Below are 19,323 nucleotides of genomic sequence, written 5' to 3'. Positions count from 1 at the left end.
CAAGCCAAAGCCCCACTGTGTCTCAGCCTGGACAGGAGCCAGGACAAGAGAGAGAGCAGGGAGAGGTTCACGGCCCGGCTGAGCCCCAGTCAGTGCAGGATATAGAGCGGGAGGTGAGGGAGATAGTTGGCCGAGACAGAGGTAGGCTGGCCAGTTTTATGAGAGGGTCTTTGTCAGTGTCAGTATTCTGGAACAAGGAAGGAAACAACAGGGACAAGTATTCAGTTCACATTGATCAGTTTGACAAATACGGAGGAACCCACTCCAGGCTAGGCACCCGCGTAGCGCCATTGGCCCTGCAGACAGTGATAGAGCAGGTAGGAAAGTTTGTGGGGGTAAACACAAGGCCAGTGGTTGACCAGCTCTTTGCCCCACCTGAGGGCAGAAAGCGCAAGTTTGAGAGAGATTCTCCAGCTACAAGGAGGAGAAGGACAAATAACTAGGGAAGAGTAAGAAGGGGGAGGTACTGCTGCAAGACCTCTAAAACGACTGCTTAGCTGAATAAAATTCTATAATAGCTGCTTAATAAAAACTTGTAATCTGCTGATTTTGCTTAAAGGGAAAAGTTTTGTACTTGCTTCAATAAATAAAAGAGGAAATAAAGCCAATAAATGTACTTTGTGAAAAATAAAATAAAAGGTTAAAGGATAATTTTGAGTGAAGAAATATTATTGAAAGGAAAGGTAAGGGCTTAAAGTCCCCACTGATGAAATAGCGGTGGTAAAATAAAGAGGATAGTTATAATAATAGATAAAAATAAGAATTTAGAGAGAATAGGCAGAGTGACGCCCACAAATAGCGAATGAACTTAGAAAGTAAGTGGCATATCACTTTCATTCGACAGCGGGACAATAAGTGGTGCATATTCACAAGAAACCGAGAGGGCCTTGTGAGCGGTGCATATCGGTGCCATAGTTACACAGAGCTACTAGAGAAAGTAGAACATCTGATAGGGAAAGCTTACCCATTAGAATTAGGAACGCCTATGGACACAAGGAGTGACGATAGCGATACATCAGATTAGCAAAGCTCAGAAACTCAGCAGCTAGGTCCAGGAAAGACTTTGAGAGTATATGGAACATCAGCAACAAAGCGTAATCTGGACCATAGATATCACTGAGTACGGCGAACACGATTGGAAAATAAGCATCCGAGACCGAGAGGATCAAGAACAAGTGGGGTACGTAGGGCGGTTCCCCTTTGGGTGCAGATTCCCTTTCAGGTGTAGGTACCGGGACGAAATAGACGAGAAGGCGACACTTCCCCTGGTGTATGAGCTGACCCCTTTTACCCTGCCGCAGGAAGAACCGGAGGGAGCACAGCCCCAAGCAGCCGGGAGTGAGGAAGGGGCCACATCTGGCGGCTCGGAAATAAAAGAGACGTGGACAATAAGGGTCGCCGAAAGCGGGAACAAAGGGTGGAGCGTGAGCGCAATAAACAATAGAGGGGAGGTACTCGAGGGAGGAAGAGCTGAACTAAACACGGTCCTTGAAGATTGGGGAGAAGTAAGGGACACTATACTATATACGGTAAGCGACCTTCGACTGGACTGGGAGGAAAAGGACCAGAACAGGTGTCAGAGGGAGAGAGAGAGGCAAGACAGAGAGGACTCCCTCAAGTTCAGCCGAAGGGAAGAAGAAGACAGGGAGTTTGAAGGAGACTACTTCAAGTCTATATGGGGCAATAAGGTCTACCATTTCACCGAAGACGCCGACATCTAAAAGGAAAGTGACACATCAGACCAACAGAGACTCAAGAGCTCCGTGGACAAGGACAGAAAGGATTCTAAGAGGTGTATGGAACAGGGACAGCAGAACGTGCTTTGGGCCATAGATATCGTTGAATACGACGAACACGACTGGGTGATAAGCGTCAGAGACGGAAAAGGCCAGGAATACGTAGGATACGTGGGTAAAGTCCCCTTTAAGTGCAAATTCCCGTATAGGTGCAAGTATCGAGACGACATAGACCTAAAGGCAACGCTTTCTTTGTTGGGGGAACTAACCCCTAATAGCCTGCCAGTGAGGAAGCAGGAGGAACCACAGCCCCTCGCAGCAGGAAGTGAAGGAGGAGCTACATCAGGTGATCTGAAAATAAGAGAGAAGTGGACGATAAGGATCGATCTCCGAGCACGGGAGTAACGGGTGGAGCCTGAGCGCAGTGAACGATAAAGGAAGGACATTTGAAGAAAGAAGAGGCAAACTAAATACTGTCTTCAAGGAGTGGGACGACGTGCGGAATTCTATATTATACTTAGTAAGCGACCTACGGCTGGATTGGGAAGAAAAAGACCAGAACAGGTGCAAGAGAGAAAGGGAAAGACAGTACAAGAAGGACCATCTTCTGTTCTGCACGGACCGGGAGGACATAGCAGAACAGGAAAGGAGAGACTACGGTTTGGACCTCTAAGAAGGATGGCGACTAGAGTAATGACACCCTTGGAGGAAGTAGTAAAGGAGAATGCCATTGCTGAGAAAGACGTAAAGAACATCAACCATAAATGGTTCCTGAGATACAAAGGAGACCACACAGCATGGCCAAAGGAAGGATCACTCAACCCGACAATAATCGCGCAAATGAGGGAGAAAATTATGAACTACAAAGGCTATGACAAGAGCACACGGAGGCAGGAAAAGAGAGAGAAGGAGTTGAACACTCTGGAGGCCTTCGCGAAAATATCGGAAAGGAAGAGGAGGCAGAGGGCTGACCAGAGTGACACACCGCCCGACACTCCGCCCACAACGCCCATTACAGAAAAGTGCCCCCAACTACAGCCCACGAGAAGGGAACTGGATGCTTTGACTCAAACATCAGAACCAGGAGCTCCACCCGTGGAGGAGCTACGTCCTCCCCCATACAGGGAAAAGGACAAACTATACCCGGATGTGCCACGAGAGGAAGATAACGCGCGGGAGATATTCCGACGCCTGGAGGAAAGAAACCCGCGGGCCCTGGCAATACAAGCACCAGTGTATGGACCACAGGCCCCAACGGTGCACCTGGCAGTGCAGGCCCCGCTAGTAGTGAAAGGAATCACACTGGAAGGATCCTGCGCGGAGGTTCTGAAGGAAATAAAGAGGATAAGAAGAGAGCAGGCTCATCCCCAGTCAAGACCATCAACACCCCAGCCGGCGTCTGCACGACCATCTCCACCATCATCCCCCACCGGGACGACCATCCCAGAATACCTCCTGGAGGGCACAGTGCCGGATGGAAGGAGGGAATGGACAGGAGGAGAAGAAGCTACGGAAGAGCAGGTGGTGAGTGACTTCCACGCAAGCACAAAAGGACATTGGGAGACAAGTGGATCTCCGGTAACCAGCCCCCAAAAGCCCTACTGGGAGAGCCAGAAGACGGGTGCGGGTGACCCGGAAGCTGAAAGGAGCGAACCCCCACGCCCCCCAGACCAAAGGAGGGAGCAGGCCCCTGGGGGGAGAGAAGAAAAACAGAAACAGTGGTTTGAAGAGCTGTGGGACCACCTGGAGGCAGTCATGAAAAAATGGATAAAGGCCACAGGGGAGGAGGAGAAAGAGGCCCGAGATGGAGAGGCCCTGGAAACCCTGGCCTGGGTGAGGTCACAGGTGGACAAGGAACCTGTGATGGAGGGGTGCAAGGAGCTATGGGGGAAGCTCAAGGAATACATCCAGGCATGCTGGAAGGAAGTGGAAGAGGCCGTTAGGCAAGCAGAAGACAGACACCGAAGAAAAAGAAGAGAGGAACAAGGGAGCGAAGAACGGTATGAGAGAAAAATGATGAGAATGGAAGAAGGTCTGAAGGAGTTGAAAGCCGCTAAAAGAATCGGATCAAAAGAAGGAAGGCTGGCCGAGGAGATTATGGAGGGAATAATAGAGGTGGAAAGGTGGGGAGACGGAGGGGCAGGCCCAGGGAGCACGCCAGAGCATGCCAAGTATAAAAAGGCCTGCAGGGAATGCTGCGAGAGCCTAAATAGAGAAATGACAGAAGTCCTGAAAAGAATGAAGACCATGGTAGCGCAAGAAGAAAGGGAAGGAAGGCTCAGAGAGGAAGAAAGGAAGAAGGATGAGGAACTGAAAAGAAAACAGGAGAGTAAGAAAAGGGAAAGCTATCAAGAACCCAGACGAGAGCCCTCCGAGAAAAAGGGGGCCCGCCGACTAACCTTCAAACTATCCTGCAGTCCAAGTACGATAGCGGAAGACGAAGAGGAAGACATGGACGGAGCAGACAGCCAGGTCGGCTCAGGAGAAGACTATGAGTCGGCGGAAGATGAAGAGGAAGGACTGGGTATCTTGGAACAGTACCTTGTAGAGCAAGTTCAGAGAGAACTGCCACAGGTCCCGCAAGAAGCGGACCCCGCAGTGTGTCTCGGCTGCGGAAGAACATTTAAAGGAGAAAAGGGTGTGAAGACCCACCAGCGACAAGTAGAGGCATGCAGAGGAAAGGCCGGAATGCTCCCAATGATGATCCCACCAAGTGTACTTGCCACAGGACTGTTTGGAATCAGCAGGATGAAAAAAGGAGTAGAGAAAGGCCTGGACGAGATCAGAAAAGGAGTGCGAAAGGGACTCAACGAGATTGAAGGAGGAGTCAAGAAAGGCCTGAAGGAGAATAAGAAGGAGTTGGAAAAACTGGAAAAGGAGGGAAAGAAAGAAAGAGAGAGGGCACGAAAAGAAAAAGAAAGAAAGGAAGCCATCCCAGAGGAATCGGACGAAGAAGAAACAGTTGTGATGGCACCATTGATAACAAAAAACCAGACGGCCCACTACCAGCCGTGGACCCACTCGGATGTGAATGGACTCATTTCACGACTTCCTGTCCTGCATGAGGGTGCGGGCCGATGGATAAGTCGGCTAGAATCAGAAACTCAAGGCCGAAATCTGGCCGTGGGAGACATAAAGTATCTACTCGGCCTGATATTGGGAAAGGCAGACACAGAGGCTGTACTGGAGAGAGAGAACCTAGGGCGGTTGATGAATGCCAACAGGGATGCCCTGTGTTTCGACAGTGTCCGAAATGATGTATGGAAAGCCTTGAGGGCAGCATACCCCAACCAGTACAACCCCTCAGCCGTCTGGATAGAGAAGCTCAAAGATAGTGATAATCCCGCAGCCTTCGTGGAAAAGGCAGCACAGGAATGGACGATAAGGATGGAACAAAGGCCAGAGGACTCAGGACCTCTCACCATGCAATTCAGGAGAGCGGTCATGGACGCCCTGCCAAAGGAAGTGAGAACACAGTTGGAAAATGACTGGCGCGTGGCAGCCATGCCCAAAGAGGAATTCAGGCTGGCAGTAGTGCACCATGTAACTCTGTACAGACAAGGGAAAGACAGGGAGGAGCAACAAGAAAAGGAGACCATAAGGAAGCTGACCCATGTGCAGCTCCAGGAAGCAAAGGGGGCAAAGAAGGCAGCCACCCAAGCTCCAGTGATGCCCACTACAGCCCCCGTCCCACAGCCACAACAGCCAGTGGCACAACAACCAGTGGTACAACAACCCATGATGCAGCAGCCAGTAATGATGCAACCACAGCCTGTGCAGCCCATGATGCAGACATGGCAGCAAGCGCCATATGGACCCCCACAACAACAGCAACAGGGACAACAATGGTACCAGCCAAGAGGCAGAGGAGGATCCCGCCAGGGAAGAGGAGGACAAGGCAGAGGAGGCTATGGAAGAGGACAATACCAAGGCCAGCAAAACCAAGGGAACAACATTGAATGTTGGATATGCGGAGGAATAGGCCACATCTCCAGGAATTGCCCAACAAAAGCCAGAGGCCAGAACAACCAAGGAGGACAGGCAAACCAAGGACAAATGCAAGGGGGAAATTATGCTCCCCAACAAGGGAGAGCTCCACAGCAGATGCAGGCACCCTCTGGTCCAGTCTCCCCTTACGGGGGAAGCTGGAATTGACGAGGCCCAGAAAACCCAGGGGAGGGTCAGTTCCCCGCCCTGACAAGGGGAGCTGACGCAGAACCAATGCTGCAGGTTCTAATCGAGGGCATGGAGGTAGAATGTTTAGTGGATACAGGGGCAACGTATACTTGTCTTCACCCAAAAGATGCCCAACACCTCCCCAGGTCTTCAGGAAAGTTTATGAAGACAGTGGGTTTTTCGGGGAAAACGCAGCTAATTCCAATGACAGCCCCAGTATCAATCCAAATAGAAGACAAGGAAATCAGGATACCAGTCTTAATAGCAGAACACACGCCCGTCAACCTATTGGGACGAGACGCGCTGTGCAACCTAAGACTCCAAATTGAGTGTTCCCCAACAGGAGTACAGATAACAGGACTGGCAACACAAATGGCCCTAAGAATAAGTGCCCCATCTCAAACTGAAACTCACCAGGTCTACTGGATTGGACGATTGGAACCAAACATAGAGCGAGTGGTCTACAACGAGCATGCCTTTCAAATAAACAGCCTTCATGCTCAGTTGAGGACGCCAAGATGCCCTTTTCACTGCACGATAAAATTCGACCAAACGCCAAACAAAGAGAGAGAAGAAAAATGGAATAGGGAAGTGGGTAAGTGGGGACGCATCCCACTTGACATACGCGCACTAGTGGTGGCCAAAGAAGGAGTGGCCGCTGAGGTGAAATTCGTGGAAGGATGGGATCTAGGCGTAATCTTCAACATGCCCGGAACAATGCCACACATCACCCTGAGAGTGGCCAGAGGTCACAGAGCAAGAGAAATGGGCCTAGTAATGCTCGAGGCCAAGTGCATCAAATGGAAGGATACAGGGAATGACCGACTACAAACGGCCATAAGCTGTGAAGGAGAACCAATGTTCAGGATAAAGTTGGACAGACCAGTCACCGTGTGGGGAGTCCCACAAGTGATCGAGATCATGGACACAGAACCGCAGGAGAAAGAGGAGATACCCTATGCTAAAGGGTGTCCATATGGGAATCGGTTCTGTCTCTACCGCCTATTCCCAGGAGCGGGGCGCCGCTGCTGGGACAAAACGAGACATGTGCCATTCAGCAAAGAAGATGCGGAGTGGAGCACATACATGCGACAGCTGTCATGGTGCCCCAAGAAAAGGGCAGCACAACCAGCAACACACTCCCAGGAAGGCCATCAGGGCGGACAAATGGCCTCGGAGGAGGTTCATGACATACCCTACGTTAAGGGATGCCCCTATGGCAACCCATACTGCATGTATGGCCTACTGGGAGGAGCAGGATATCGATGCTGGGATAAGGAGAACCATGTGCCCATCAACAAATCTGACCCAGAATGGGAGGAATACAAGAAGTACTACCTAGACAATGAGACGGATAAAAAGACAGGGAGGCCGGGACCGACCCCCTGGAAAATGATGATGCTACAAGAAGCGACAGAGACAGGCACCGAACGAACAGAGAGAATATTGAGAAAAGTGCCGCCTGTGGTATGGTCACAAGGAGATGGTGACATAGGATTGGTCAAGTCAGCAAGCCCTGTGGAGTTCAGACTGAAACCAGGAGCGACGCTGCCTTTCCAACCACAGTACCCCATTTCAGCAGAAGCAGCTGAAGGAATAAGAGGAACAATTGAAGATCTCCTGGGAGCAGGAGTCTTAGAGGAAGTCCCAAGTGCGAGGTGCAACACACCCATATTTCCTGTACTGAAGGCAGACGGAGTGCGATGGAGAATGGTCCAGGACCTCAGACCTGTTAATGAACGCATCGAGGACTATCCAGCGGACGTCCCACATGCTAATGTACTGATGACCAACATCCCGGCGAGTGCAACGACGTTCTCCGCCATTGATCTGGTTCAAGCATTTTTTACGATACGAGTGGCACCCGCGAGTAGGGAGTTCTTTGCATTCAAATATCAAGGCAAGACGTTCCAGTACACAAGGCTCCCACAAGGGTTCAAGCACTCACCGCACATTTTCAACCAGGCGCTAAAGGAGGACTTAAAACACATCGTGTGCCGGAGCACGATTCTGCAGTATGTTGACGATGTCTTGGTATGCTCACCGGACCAGGAAACGTGTGAGAAGGATACAGTCTACGTACTGACCGTTCTGGCCGAAGGGGGGTACAAAGCATCAAGGAAGAAGCTACAATTTGCACAGCCCCAGGTGATCTACTTAGGTCGCCGAATTTCGCATGGACACAAGGGCATCGCCCCAGAACACATTGAAGCAATTACCAAGGCACCGAAGCCAAACACAGTGAAGCAAATGATGTCGTTCATTGGACTCATAGGTTTCAGCAGCGACTGGGTGGAATGCTATGAACAAAAAATAGCCCCACTACGAGCCATGATCGTGCAAGCTGGAACCAGCCACCTGAGGAACCGCCTCACATGGACAATGGATGGAAATGAAGCGTTTGAACGCATCAAAGGAGAACTACAGCAAGCACCTGCACTTGCACTGCCGGATTACGGAAGACCCTTCTATCTGTACGTGTCGGTCAGGAAGGAAGCAGGAAAAGACGCGTACATGACCGCGATTGTGGCACAGACACAGTGTCATGGACGCGGCAAACAGGCAATCGCCTACTACAGCTCAAAGCTGGACGCGGTGGCCCAAGGCTACCCACCATGCTTCCAGGGTCTTGAAGCAGTGTATTCGGCATACGTCAAAGCTTCCAACATTACCATGGGATGGCCAGTGGTGGTACACACCAGCCACGCAATAGCGCAGTTAGTGGAACAAGGGAAGTTCTGCGTGACGCCTCAGAGGCAGTTGAGGTACTACAATCTGTCACTCTGCCCAGATGTCACTATAAAGGCATGCGACACGGCAGGAAACCCGGCGGATCTCATCCCGCTTGATTATGAGGGCGAGCCACATGACTGTGTGGCGGACTCAATCGCCTTCTCCAAGCTGAGGGAAGACCTGCAGAGTGAGCCGTTAGGACAAGGAATCACCTACTTTGTGGATGGTTCTAGCCATAACTATGACAACAAGACGCATGCAGGGTTTAGCGTAGTACAGATGAAAGGTCCAGAAACCTTTGTGACAGTTATGAGCGAACCGTGCACACAACCATGTTCAGCGCAGCTAGCTGAATTAAAGGCGCTGACAGCAGCATGCTCTTTAGCAGAAGGGCAGGATGCAACCGTACACACAGATAGCGCCTATGCTCACAATGTTTGCCATGTGCATGGCGCCCAGTGGAAACAGAGAGGGTTCAAGAAATCGGATGGGAGCCCGATTCAGCATCTAGAGCAAATTCAGTTGTTGTTAGCAGCCATGATGCGTCCAAAAACACTCGCAATATGCAAATGCAAAGCGCACTGTAGGGGACAGGACTACATTACCCTAGGGAATGCACAGGCAGATGAGGCAGCAAAGGAAGCGGCGTTAGAGGCTAGGAAGTTGAACACAGCCCCTAAATCCCCACAGGATAATGAGCCGCACAAAATACTGCTTAACAGGGCGATGCACAGTATGCCTTGCCCTACAAAATGCCCCTACCCCTACAATACGTGTATGTGGTGCTCCCAATGGTGTGATGACGACCATGAGCACCAGGTAGATCCCGCCTGTTGCGCGCTATGCCAGAGGGCCAGTTGCCCTGAGTGCTGCGACAAGCCTTGTGAAGCTAGATACTCACCGAGCGTAATTGATCGCTATTTCACAGCAACCGACACAGTGATACAAGCCCCAGTGGTCCGAACCTTGCCTGATGAACGAACCTTTAGGATTGTGGATCCTTTACTCACGCTTAGCGCTATTAAAGACGCACAGAATGCAGCTCCGCAGGCCGAAACATTGTTATGGGAGGAGAGAGGTGCGTCGAAAGGCAGGAATGGCGTGTGGAGGAGTCATGACGGAAGGGTGGTGGCCCCAAGTGGACTCCTTGATCTCCTCATTCATGATGCGCATGATGTGGATCATTGCGCAAGGGGGGAGGTCAAGCGACAGATACTTGACAAGGGGTTCTGGGCCCCATACCTTCAAGATCGCATCAATTACGTGTTAAGAAATTGCCACACTTGTGCCACACACAATTACAGAAACAACATAACAATAGGCATAGGACCACGGCCCCTGGGACACGTGCCACTCCCAGAGGGACCGTTCAAACACCTGGTAATGGACTACATCGACATGGGTCGAACGGTGAACACGTACAAACACGTACTGGTAATAATATGCCGCTACTCACGATGGGTAGAAGCCTGTCCAAGCCGAGGACAGGACGAGAAAACGGTGATTCGATTCCTAGCGAGGGAGGTGATACCCAGGTTTGGGATCCCAGAAATAATCAGCAGCGACAATGGCCGAGCGTTTACGGCCAACACGTGGAAAAAGATTGCACAGGCGCTGTGCATCAAGACTCGGTTTGGTTGTGTTTACCACCCGCAGTCTCAGGGGATGGTCGAAAGAGCGAACGGAACGCTGAAGAATAAAATAGCGAAGATCGTCCGAAGCGCGCACGACGATCCAAACCTGCCAAACCTAAATTGGGTTGACGCACTACCAATCGCGCTGATGAAAATGCGTTGTGAAAAAAATCGAACCACGCATCTGACCCCGCACGAAATGGTGACGGGGCGGGCAATGCCCACGCCACGGTTCAGAGGGGATCAGAGGCCCCCGCTGGAAATTCTAGAAGTAGAGGTGAGCAGTTATATTAAACAGCTTTCTCAAGTTCACAGGGCAGTTTTCAACGAGCAGAAGAGAAGAGAAAGAGCGCGGGAGCGGAGGACTGAGCCAGGACCGATCCAAGTGGGAGACTGGGTGTACCTGAGGGTGTTTAAGAGGTCGTGTCTCGACCCCAGGGCAGAAGGGCCCTACAGAGTGACCCAGGCTACCCCCCGGGCGGTAAGAGTGCAAGGATCAGATTTGTGGTATCACCTTAACTCTTGTTACAGGGCGGTGCCACCAGAAGGAGCAAGAGGTCCAGAGGAGTCGGAGGACGATGACGGGGACCAGAGCCCGCCAGGACCCCCACCAGACTCCCCTGGGGAGGATGATGGTGGTGGGGAACAAAGGGGAGGACCGAGTACGCGTAGGAGTACGAGGCGGAGGATACTGCCGGCTCCTGCTGATGGCTCTGGGCGCAATGTACCTGGGGTGCCTGCTGTTCTCCCTCCCCTATCTGTGCCTACAGGTGCTGGCGATGCTGGGGCCGAGCCAGGCTCGAGGAGGAGAAGGCGACATCCACCTGAGATGGGAGCCGCTCCCGAATCCCAAGTACCCAGACCTGCCACAGCCTCAACCAGCGGTGATCCACCAGCCGACCCTGCAGCCCGCTCTCACGCCACGGACACACCCGACCTCACAGGAAGCGACGCCGAAGAAGCGCCGAGGCCGGAAGAAGAAGCACCGCCATCGCCACCATCACACCAGCAAGGGAACGACACCATCGACTTTGGGGACTTCTACGGCGACTGGGATTACCCATACCCAACCGACGCCCCTGCCAACGACCAGAGTGGAGCACAACAAGCTGCCGCAGAAATGGCCAAGGCCCTCGACGCACTCAGACTACCCACTGTCCATACGCCTCCCCCCCGGACACCTCCTCAGCAGGGCTCGCGGCTTCCTGCGGAGCCTGTGGTGGAGAGGCCGACGGACTCAGGGCACGACACAGGCGGCCCCCACTCCGGGGATGACCGCCCAGGAACCAGCCAGGAAACAAGACGAATTCTCCAGAGGACCAACTGGGGCAGTTCCCCCAGTACCCATTGGACTGGAGGCTTCGAAGAGGCCCTTGACTGGCCCCTCCCGGGCTCCCCGGAGGACGACGAGAGCGATGGAGGGGGCGCAGACTGCCACCCCCAATGACGCTCTGCAAGGAGACGGAGAGGAGATGCTCGACGACAGTGCCCTAGACACGGACAATATTCTGTACATAGAAGGATCAGGAGATGAGACACACACACCAGAACCAGAAGCATCGGGGAGTAACGAATACATCCCGGTGCTGGACAATGCAGTGACTCAAAGCAAAAATAAGAGCAAGAATGTAAATAGTACAGACATGCTTCCCAAGGTCTTGGAAAAGGAACAGGTTAATGGGACTCAAACCAAGAACAGAAGGAAAAGATCCACGGGCGCTTTGGGCGCCTGGGAGAATAATTCATGGATGCAATGGGCCAAATACACAGCAAAGACAGTAAAACCAGAAGGAGGGTGTTACGTGTGCTCGGCAGTGAAACCAAAGCTGACAGTACTGCCAGCACCAGGAACTGGAGAAGAGGATGTAGTATACCAAGAGTCAGGAAGGCAATACGAGGAAGACAAACTCTCTCCTTTCGGATGCCTTGTACGATTGGGAAGTGAGGAGCTACGGAAAGGGTGGATTAGTATAGGCCCCTTATATGCAGAGCAAACAAAAGGGAAAAGGGCACACAAGACCCAAGAGAATGAGGCAAGATGTAGAAGAGACTACCCGGGCATGGGGGCCAGGGTAGCAGGGAAAACCCACCACCTTTATGAGATACCAGAAGACGTAGGGTTTGAATGCTTTGAAGTACACCCCACTGAAAGCACAGTCAGGGGGGGCGCGAAGGATGTAGGAGCATTTGAAGGACGCTGTGCAGCAAAGTGGGTCCACGAATCCAACAGCCTCTCGTTTCGCCTGGTAGAAAGCAGCGACAACGGGAAGAGGATTGGAGTCGAAGTAAATACCACGATGCTGAGCGTGAATTGGATGTATGAACAGGATATTCCGCTGGCAGACTTATGGTGGGCCTGTGGAAGACGATGGGGACTGCGAAACACCCTTCCAAAATACTGGAGAGGAAAGTGTGCCAGGGTCATCCTGGCCCAACAGACCTATGTAGTCCCCTGGTCAGAACGCAACTCAACATTGAACTCAACCAGCCCAGGGGCCAGCCAGCAAACGCCGATAAAAGGGAACCTGAGGAGAAGCCGAAGAGACGCTGACGATGGAGTGTATATGGACGTATTCGGACAACCCCACAACGTCCCGAGACAGTTCAAGGCACGGGACGAGGTACTCGCCGGATTTGAAGCCGCCCTCCCCTTCTACGGAGCATCCGTAGGCATTGCCAAGAACGTTCAATGGATCAACTACATCCACTACAACGCCCTGCGGTTCATGAATGCCACTATAGACGCGTTCAACGCGTTTGACAGGAGGTTGAACGCCACCACAAAAATGGCAATGGAAACCAGAATAGCAGTGGACTGGATACTAGCAAAGGAAGGTGGAGTGTGCGCGATCGTTGGAACAGACTCGTGCTGTACGTACGTCCCAGGTGAAGGCGAGAACATGGACGACTTCACAAACGCAATGAAAAGACTCAAGGCTGTAAACAAGGAAGCCCACGAGAACTCTGGAAAAGGACTGACGTTTGATGGAATCCCGGATATCTCAGGAATCTTTGCCCCTGTAACCCGGTGGCTGACGGACACCTTTGGGTCATGGGGGGGTAAGATTGTAGCATTTCTGGGGAAGTTATTGCTAGGAGCAGCCTTAGTGGTAGGAATGTTTTGCTGTATTACTCAATGTTGTGGAAAGGTTTGCTCAAAGGTGGTTGCTAGACAGCTCGTGGTCCAGAATGTAATGATACCGTGGGATGAGGAGGATGAAAGTGAGAGAATTCTTTTAGTGCAAACTAGTGTGGGACGAATAATGGAAGACGAGTTCAACGAGGGTCATGTAATGGAGAGCGACTTCCTCGCTCGAATGCTGGAGCAGGAGCGGGAGCAGGAACAGGAGTTTCCCCCCCCGGAGTTTCCTCTCCCGGTCATGTACGAGTAGAGGTGGGGTCCTGCGAGTCACCCATCTCTACACACACACACACTGACTCGCACTCACATACACAGCGCCGACAGGTAATTCACAAGACACATGCCTGCACGCCCAGGTGACAGAGTAAAAAGTAGGGTTATGGGCTGTGACCTGACACGAATAAGTCGCATTAAGTAATCTTGATTCAATTTTATATGAGGTTTAGCCTTCAACTGCAAGGCCATCCAAACCCGGCCAGGTATAACCAAAGCTTGCTAATAGAAGCGCTCACCTCACCCCAACTTACCGTACGTCGGGCCTGGCCCGCCTAGTGGTGTGGCAGGTGTGTGGCGCGGTCAGTGCTCGAGGACGGGTACGACCCCAATGGCCAGCAGGGGCAACCTAAGGCAGAGCATGGCGGCCCGTCCCCTCGGTGTGGAGCGCCTGCGGCCGGCGCGCTCACCCATTCTCACGCTAGTGTGAATGCCCGGAGGAATCCGGAGGAATAAGGGGATGACGTTGCGAGTAACAAAGGGGGGTGGTGCGTAAAGGCCAGACAAGGGCCATATATACACCATTTGCATACTCTATATAAGAATTTACTTAAGGAGCCATATACCTGGAAGAAGGATGGGTGAGTGACGAGTGGGATCATGAAGTTGTTATGTAACTCCGATTTGGCACCGATGGCCGTTGCATGAAAATTCTTTTATGCTCAAAGTGACTAGCACATTAGCCGCTTTGGGGACAAATCCGTCTCGGGTCCTAGCCATATGTTCATAACAAGGAATTGGTCGTTCTGTCACCTGCTCTGGGCGTCCAGGGCTCTTGATTTATCATTTACTCTTATATATAAGGTTTGCGGAATAACCTTGCGCCCGTAGGGTATAGATGAGTGACGGATTAGGCTGCGCCAATGCCTGATACCATGCCTAGTGCATTGAGTGCCATGAAGCATGGGGTTTTACTTAACCTCGTGTGCAAAAAGTGACTGGTTGAAATATATGAGGTTTCAGGTCACTTTGGGGACGTATCCGTTTCGGGTCCCAGCCATTTGTTTCAGTCAATAAATGGGGAGATTTCACAACTCGTTCTTAACGAGCAATTGGCCTTTCTGTCACTTGATCTGGGCGTTCGGGGTTTGCTTACCAATGTTATTACTTCATAAGGGCAGTGATGCCGACACATTCTTATTAGTTCTTACATAAGGTTTGAGGTTTCATGTTTAACATTAGGTTTTTAATAATAGACACTATTCCCCTGTAACTTGCTCATGTGCATCTAGCCTGAGGTGTCGCGACGATATATAAGGGGTCATGACACACTCCTGTGTTTAAATACTGCTTATGCTGCATAGTGAGGCTGATTTAGCCTCAAAGGGGGGAATATGTGGTGATTTTATCTAGACATAATAATAATACTTGTGTGTGTGTGTGCTGGTTTATTGGAAAACATTCCATTTACTATAAAGGTGTTGTTTGTGCAACTGTTATGCAACATTTACTGGAAGTCATGAGACTGAGCTGTCAAAGGCTAAGAGTGAAAGTAAAAACAGGGCCTGGGAAAGAAAGGTGCTTACCAGAAGGGCATAAATAGAAGGGGCTAGCAGAAGAGGAGATGCAGGGACCTTCCAGGGAGGGGAAGTGAAACCAAAATTGGGATGACACATAGAACCAAATCAAAACATACCCTGCCTGGCAATAGATTACACGTAGAACTTGATCACATGTATTCTGCCTAGCAACACACATTTTTTAATGTTTATATGAGAAGGAGTTTCCACCAATATCTCAAGTCCCAAAACGTTCTGATTGGCTAGAAGGGGCCTGGTGACGCTCCTGATGATAGGAACGCCTCTCAGGCCCCTGAGAGCATAAAAGAGAGAGCTCAGGCACATTCAGATCAGATCTCATCGGGGTAGCAGCTGCAACTCATCACTCTCTTGCCTGACGGTTCAGTCCTGACATTGTTTGGATTGTATCATCACTGCAATACGGTGAATAAAGGATCAACAGTCTTCAGCATTTCTCGTCTTGGTGTTCTCCTTCGGGTCTTTGACATCAGAGTGCTAGTTGGATTGGAGGTTTCGGGAAGTGGATAATTTCCACGACACCACCCCTCTGGCTACGCCCCTGTATATATATTATACATACATACATATACATAGCCTAAACATTATGATGCTCCGGACCTTTGCTTGAGGAAATTTTCCGTAACTGGACCTCGCTGAAGATTAATTGAATATCCCTGGTGTAGAACATTTATTACATTCAGGACAACCAGAACTAAGGCTTCTTGTCATACCACAACCATGAACATTTTCAATCAAATGCCTTGCCCTTGTCCTTTGTTTGTTGGATGATTTGATTTCCTGCTTATCAGGTCCAAGTTCCACACTTGCACACATGGTGCTAACCAGAGCCGTATAAAGATATCTTTATACGGCTCTGGTGCTAACTACTTGCCATTTTTGAAAAACTGTCTCACCACCAAACTCAGGGTTCTTGCAGGTTTCAATAAGTACAATTTTTTAAGACCTTTTTAAGACATTTTAAGACCATAAAGATTGAAATTTAAGACCTACACGACGCATTACCAAAAAATATTCAAATCAAAGAAATTCTGAAAAAATCATTGAAAAGTCGTTGAAAAAGCATTAATTTAATTTACAGATAAAGCAATCAAACTAGTACCCTTCCACACCCAACGTCTACAACCCAACTGATTTTTACATTGCCCACTTGTAGTATCAAGGAAAAATATCCGTGTCACGTACAAAATGCCCTAAACCTTAAGCCCAAAATGAAAATAATCTAAAACAAACTAGCCCTCAAATAGAATAGATTTCAGCAAGGAAGTCAAAAATGAGACGAGTTGAAACTGGGTGTAAAAGTGTGTTTTGGGTGGACACTCTGCACTTGTGTACCACTTGTAACCAACAGCAGATATCGCTGTGATCTAGCCAGTGTTGCCACAGTTACCTTGAAAAAGTAATCTGATTACTCTTTTAAAAAGTAACTTAGTTACTTTTAAAATCAAGGAATCAGTAAAGTAACTGAGTTAGATTACAAGTTACTTTATTAGTTACTTTCAGCAGCTGCCGACAACACCCCCCCGCCGCCTCAACATAAAAATGACAACCGGTTTTGCCAATACTCACTTTATTGGAAATGCATTTTAACAGTAATGTCTAGGGCTGAAATGATTCATCGAGTTACTCGAATAACTCGATTACAAAAATTACTCGAGGCAAAAACCCTGCCTCGAAGCCTCGTTAAATTCTTATGACGCGCACTATACGCGCAGGGATTTTATTGTTCCACACGGACCGTTGTTCGGAAGGCACACCACTAGCGCGTGAATCGTGATACATTCTGAATCATAGATTATGTCTATGTTCTGAATTAGCTGGCGCGATGGCGGAGTCAAGATGTCCATAAATGGCAGAGAATGTCTAAAGTTTTCAAGTAAAGTTTTGGGATCATTACATACTCAAAAAAGGAAAAGAACAAGCATCTGAACCGAAAACATGCACTCCATGCTGTTTCACCAAGCGTCAATAAAGTAGGCTATCTATCAATCTATCTAGCCTATCTATCATCTATCTACGTAGCCTATAGCCTACATTGATGTTGGCTGATTTTAATCACATACTGTATTTGTAGCGATGTCGTGATATAATGTTTAGCTTTTTATATTTTTAAGTAGTAAACTTATTCACGTTCAATTGCAAGACAGTATGCCTAAAAAAGAACCCATTTTTATACACACATATATGCACCGCACGCGTGCACACACACACACACACACACACACAGGTTGCTGGGTTACCATAGCAAATAGGCTCACCCCAGAAATAATTTTTTAGTAGCCTAATGGTAGGCTATTTTTAATGGTAACATTATTTGTTAGTAGCCTAATGGTAAATGCTGCAGGTGTAGAAATCAACATAAAACAGATATTTACTTTGATGTCAAGTCTAGATTACAGCATGAAACTTGTTGTGCATATTAATACATTAAATTGCTTTCCCTCTTCTCCCTCCCAGCACTTCACAACGTATGGACAGCTTTGTTCGCCCAGCTAAGTCATGCACAAGAGGCTGCAATTTTACAGAGAGCCTTATGAACCTTATTTAATTTTGAACCTTATTTAATTGTTGGCACTGGCACTTATAAACACTAAATGGGTAAATTGCAATAAATGGGCTTAGTTTTGGAGCCAAATGTTGGAGTTAGAATAAATACCTCTGTGCCAATTGCTTGATCATTTTACAGCCATGTCATTTTCGTTATGCATTATTTGTTTTGGTTGTTTAAAAATGCAAAAACAAAATTATCCGATTAATCGATCGATAAAGTGCTAGATTAATCGATTACAAAAAGAATCGATAGCTGCAGCCCTAGTAATGTCAACAATGTATAGCAGACATCCCAACCTGAAAAAAAGTAATTTTAGGGAGGTAGCCCTTTAGCCTACTTAGATAGTGAAATTCAGATGTTTGTTCAATAATGTCTAGTCAGTACACCAAATAAGGAAGGCCTATAGATAGAAATTGTGATGATAGAATATGTAGATTTTGGTAGTTTGGGCTTTTCATTTTCAAAAAGAGAACAAACGGGAGAGCACGGTGTTTGCAAAGAAAAGGCTTTTCGTGTAGCCTTGGCAACTAGCCATCTAGTATAGGCCTGAATAATAGCAAATTAAATGACACTTGTTAAACTCACCTCAACAAGTCTTTTGCAGCCATGGGCAATGCTACAAACAGTGCAGTGTGAAAGACTATCATTATGTTTTACTCTTATGAGACAAGGGTACACTTTCGTGTAGTCTGATGTGAAATGGGTCTTAAATGTTCCTTTTTGGGGGCCACTGACTGCCATGACGCTCCTGATCCTAGATACACTGATCTGATTAATTTAGTTCGGGAGAAAAAAGATAAAAGCCCACCTACACTGAAAATTGATTGGTTGATTTAGCAAAACAGGCCAGGATGCTCTCTGTCTTGGATGCGCTTCAGGCACACACGCACCACCCCTCTCTCTCCCTCTCCGTCGTGTGCGCGCTAAACTCAGATGCACACGCGATTTGAATTCATGGTCTGGCTTGCGCGCTCTTGTTCGTTCTAGATTCCGGGAGATTTTATCTAATTTGCGGCGTCAGGAAACCGCTATCGGGAGACTCCCAGAACTTCGAGAGACTTGGGATGTCTAGCTATACAGCACTTTGTCACCAGCACAGAGTGTACAACGTACCTTAATGTTATCATGTTTAGCGGACACAAACTCAAAATACTATAGTTAAAATGCGCATGTCTCTCCCTCTATTGTTGTTTCTGTTTGTGTTGCTGCTTGGTATTACATGTGAGTCATCATGCTGAAAACGTGAGCGTTAATCCCCGAGACAAGAAAAAAGCAAAGAATATATCTTTTACTAAGGTAAATGACAAAAATAGTAGGCCTAACACACAGTGACTTGGATAAGTCACTTTAATCTGATTGCTAGAAATAGTAGCGCGTTAGACTCGTTACCGAAAAAAGTGGTCAAAATAGAGTAACGCAGCATCACTTCACCATACCTAGAGATTGGCATGGTTTTTCAGCCTCGCCTTCAGCTGCTCCAAATACTACTCTGTCGTCTTTCCATCAAGTACACATTTCTTTACAGAAGGAGCCACAGAGA

This window comes from Alosa pseudoharengus, unplaced genomic scaffold, assembly GCF_046254945.1.
Source record: "Alosa pseudoharengus isolate Yale_2024_CS ecotype anadromous, Long Island Sound unplaced genomic scaffold, YU_APseudo_1.1 YU_APseudo_1.1_scf_6, whole genome shotgun sequence".
Classification (NCBI taxonomy): Eukaryota; Metazoa; Chordata; class Actinopteri; order Clupeiformes; family Clupeidae; genus Alosa; species Alosa pseudoharengus.
Note: the sequence above shows the minus strand (reverse complement) of the source record.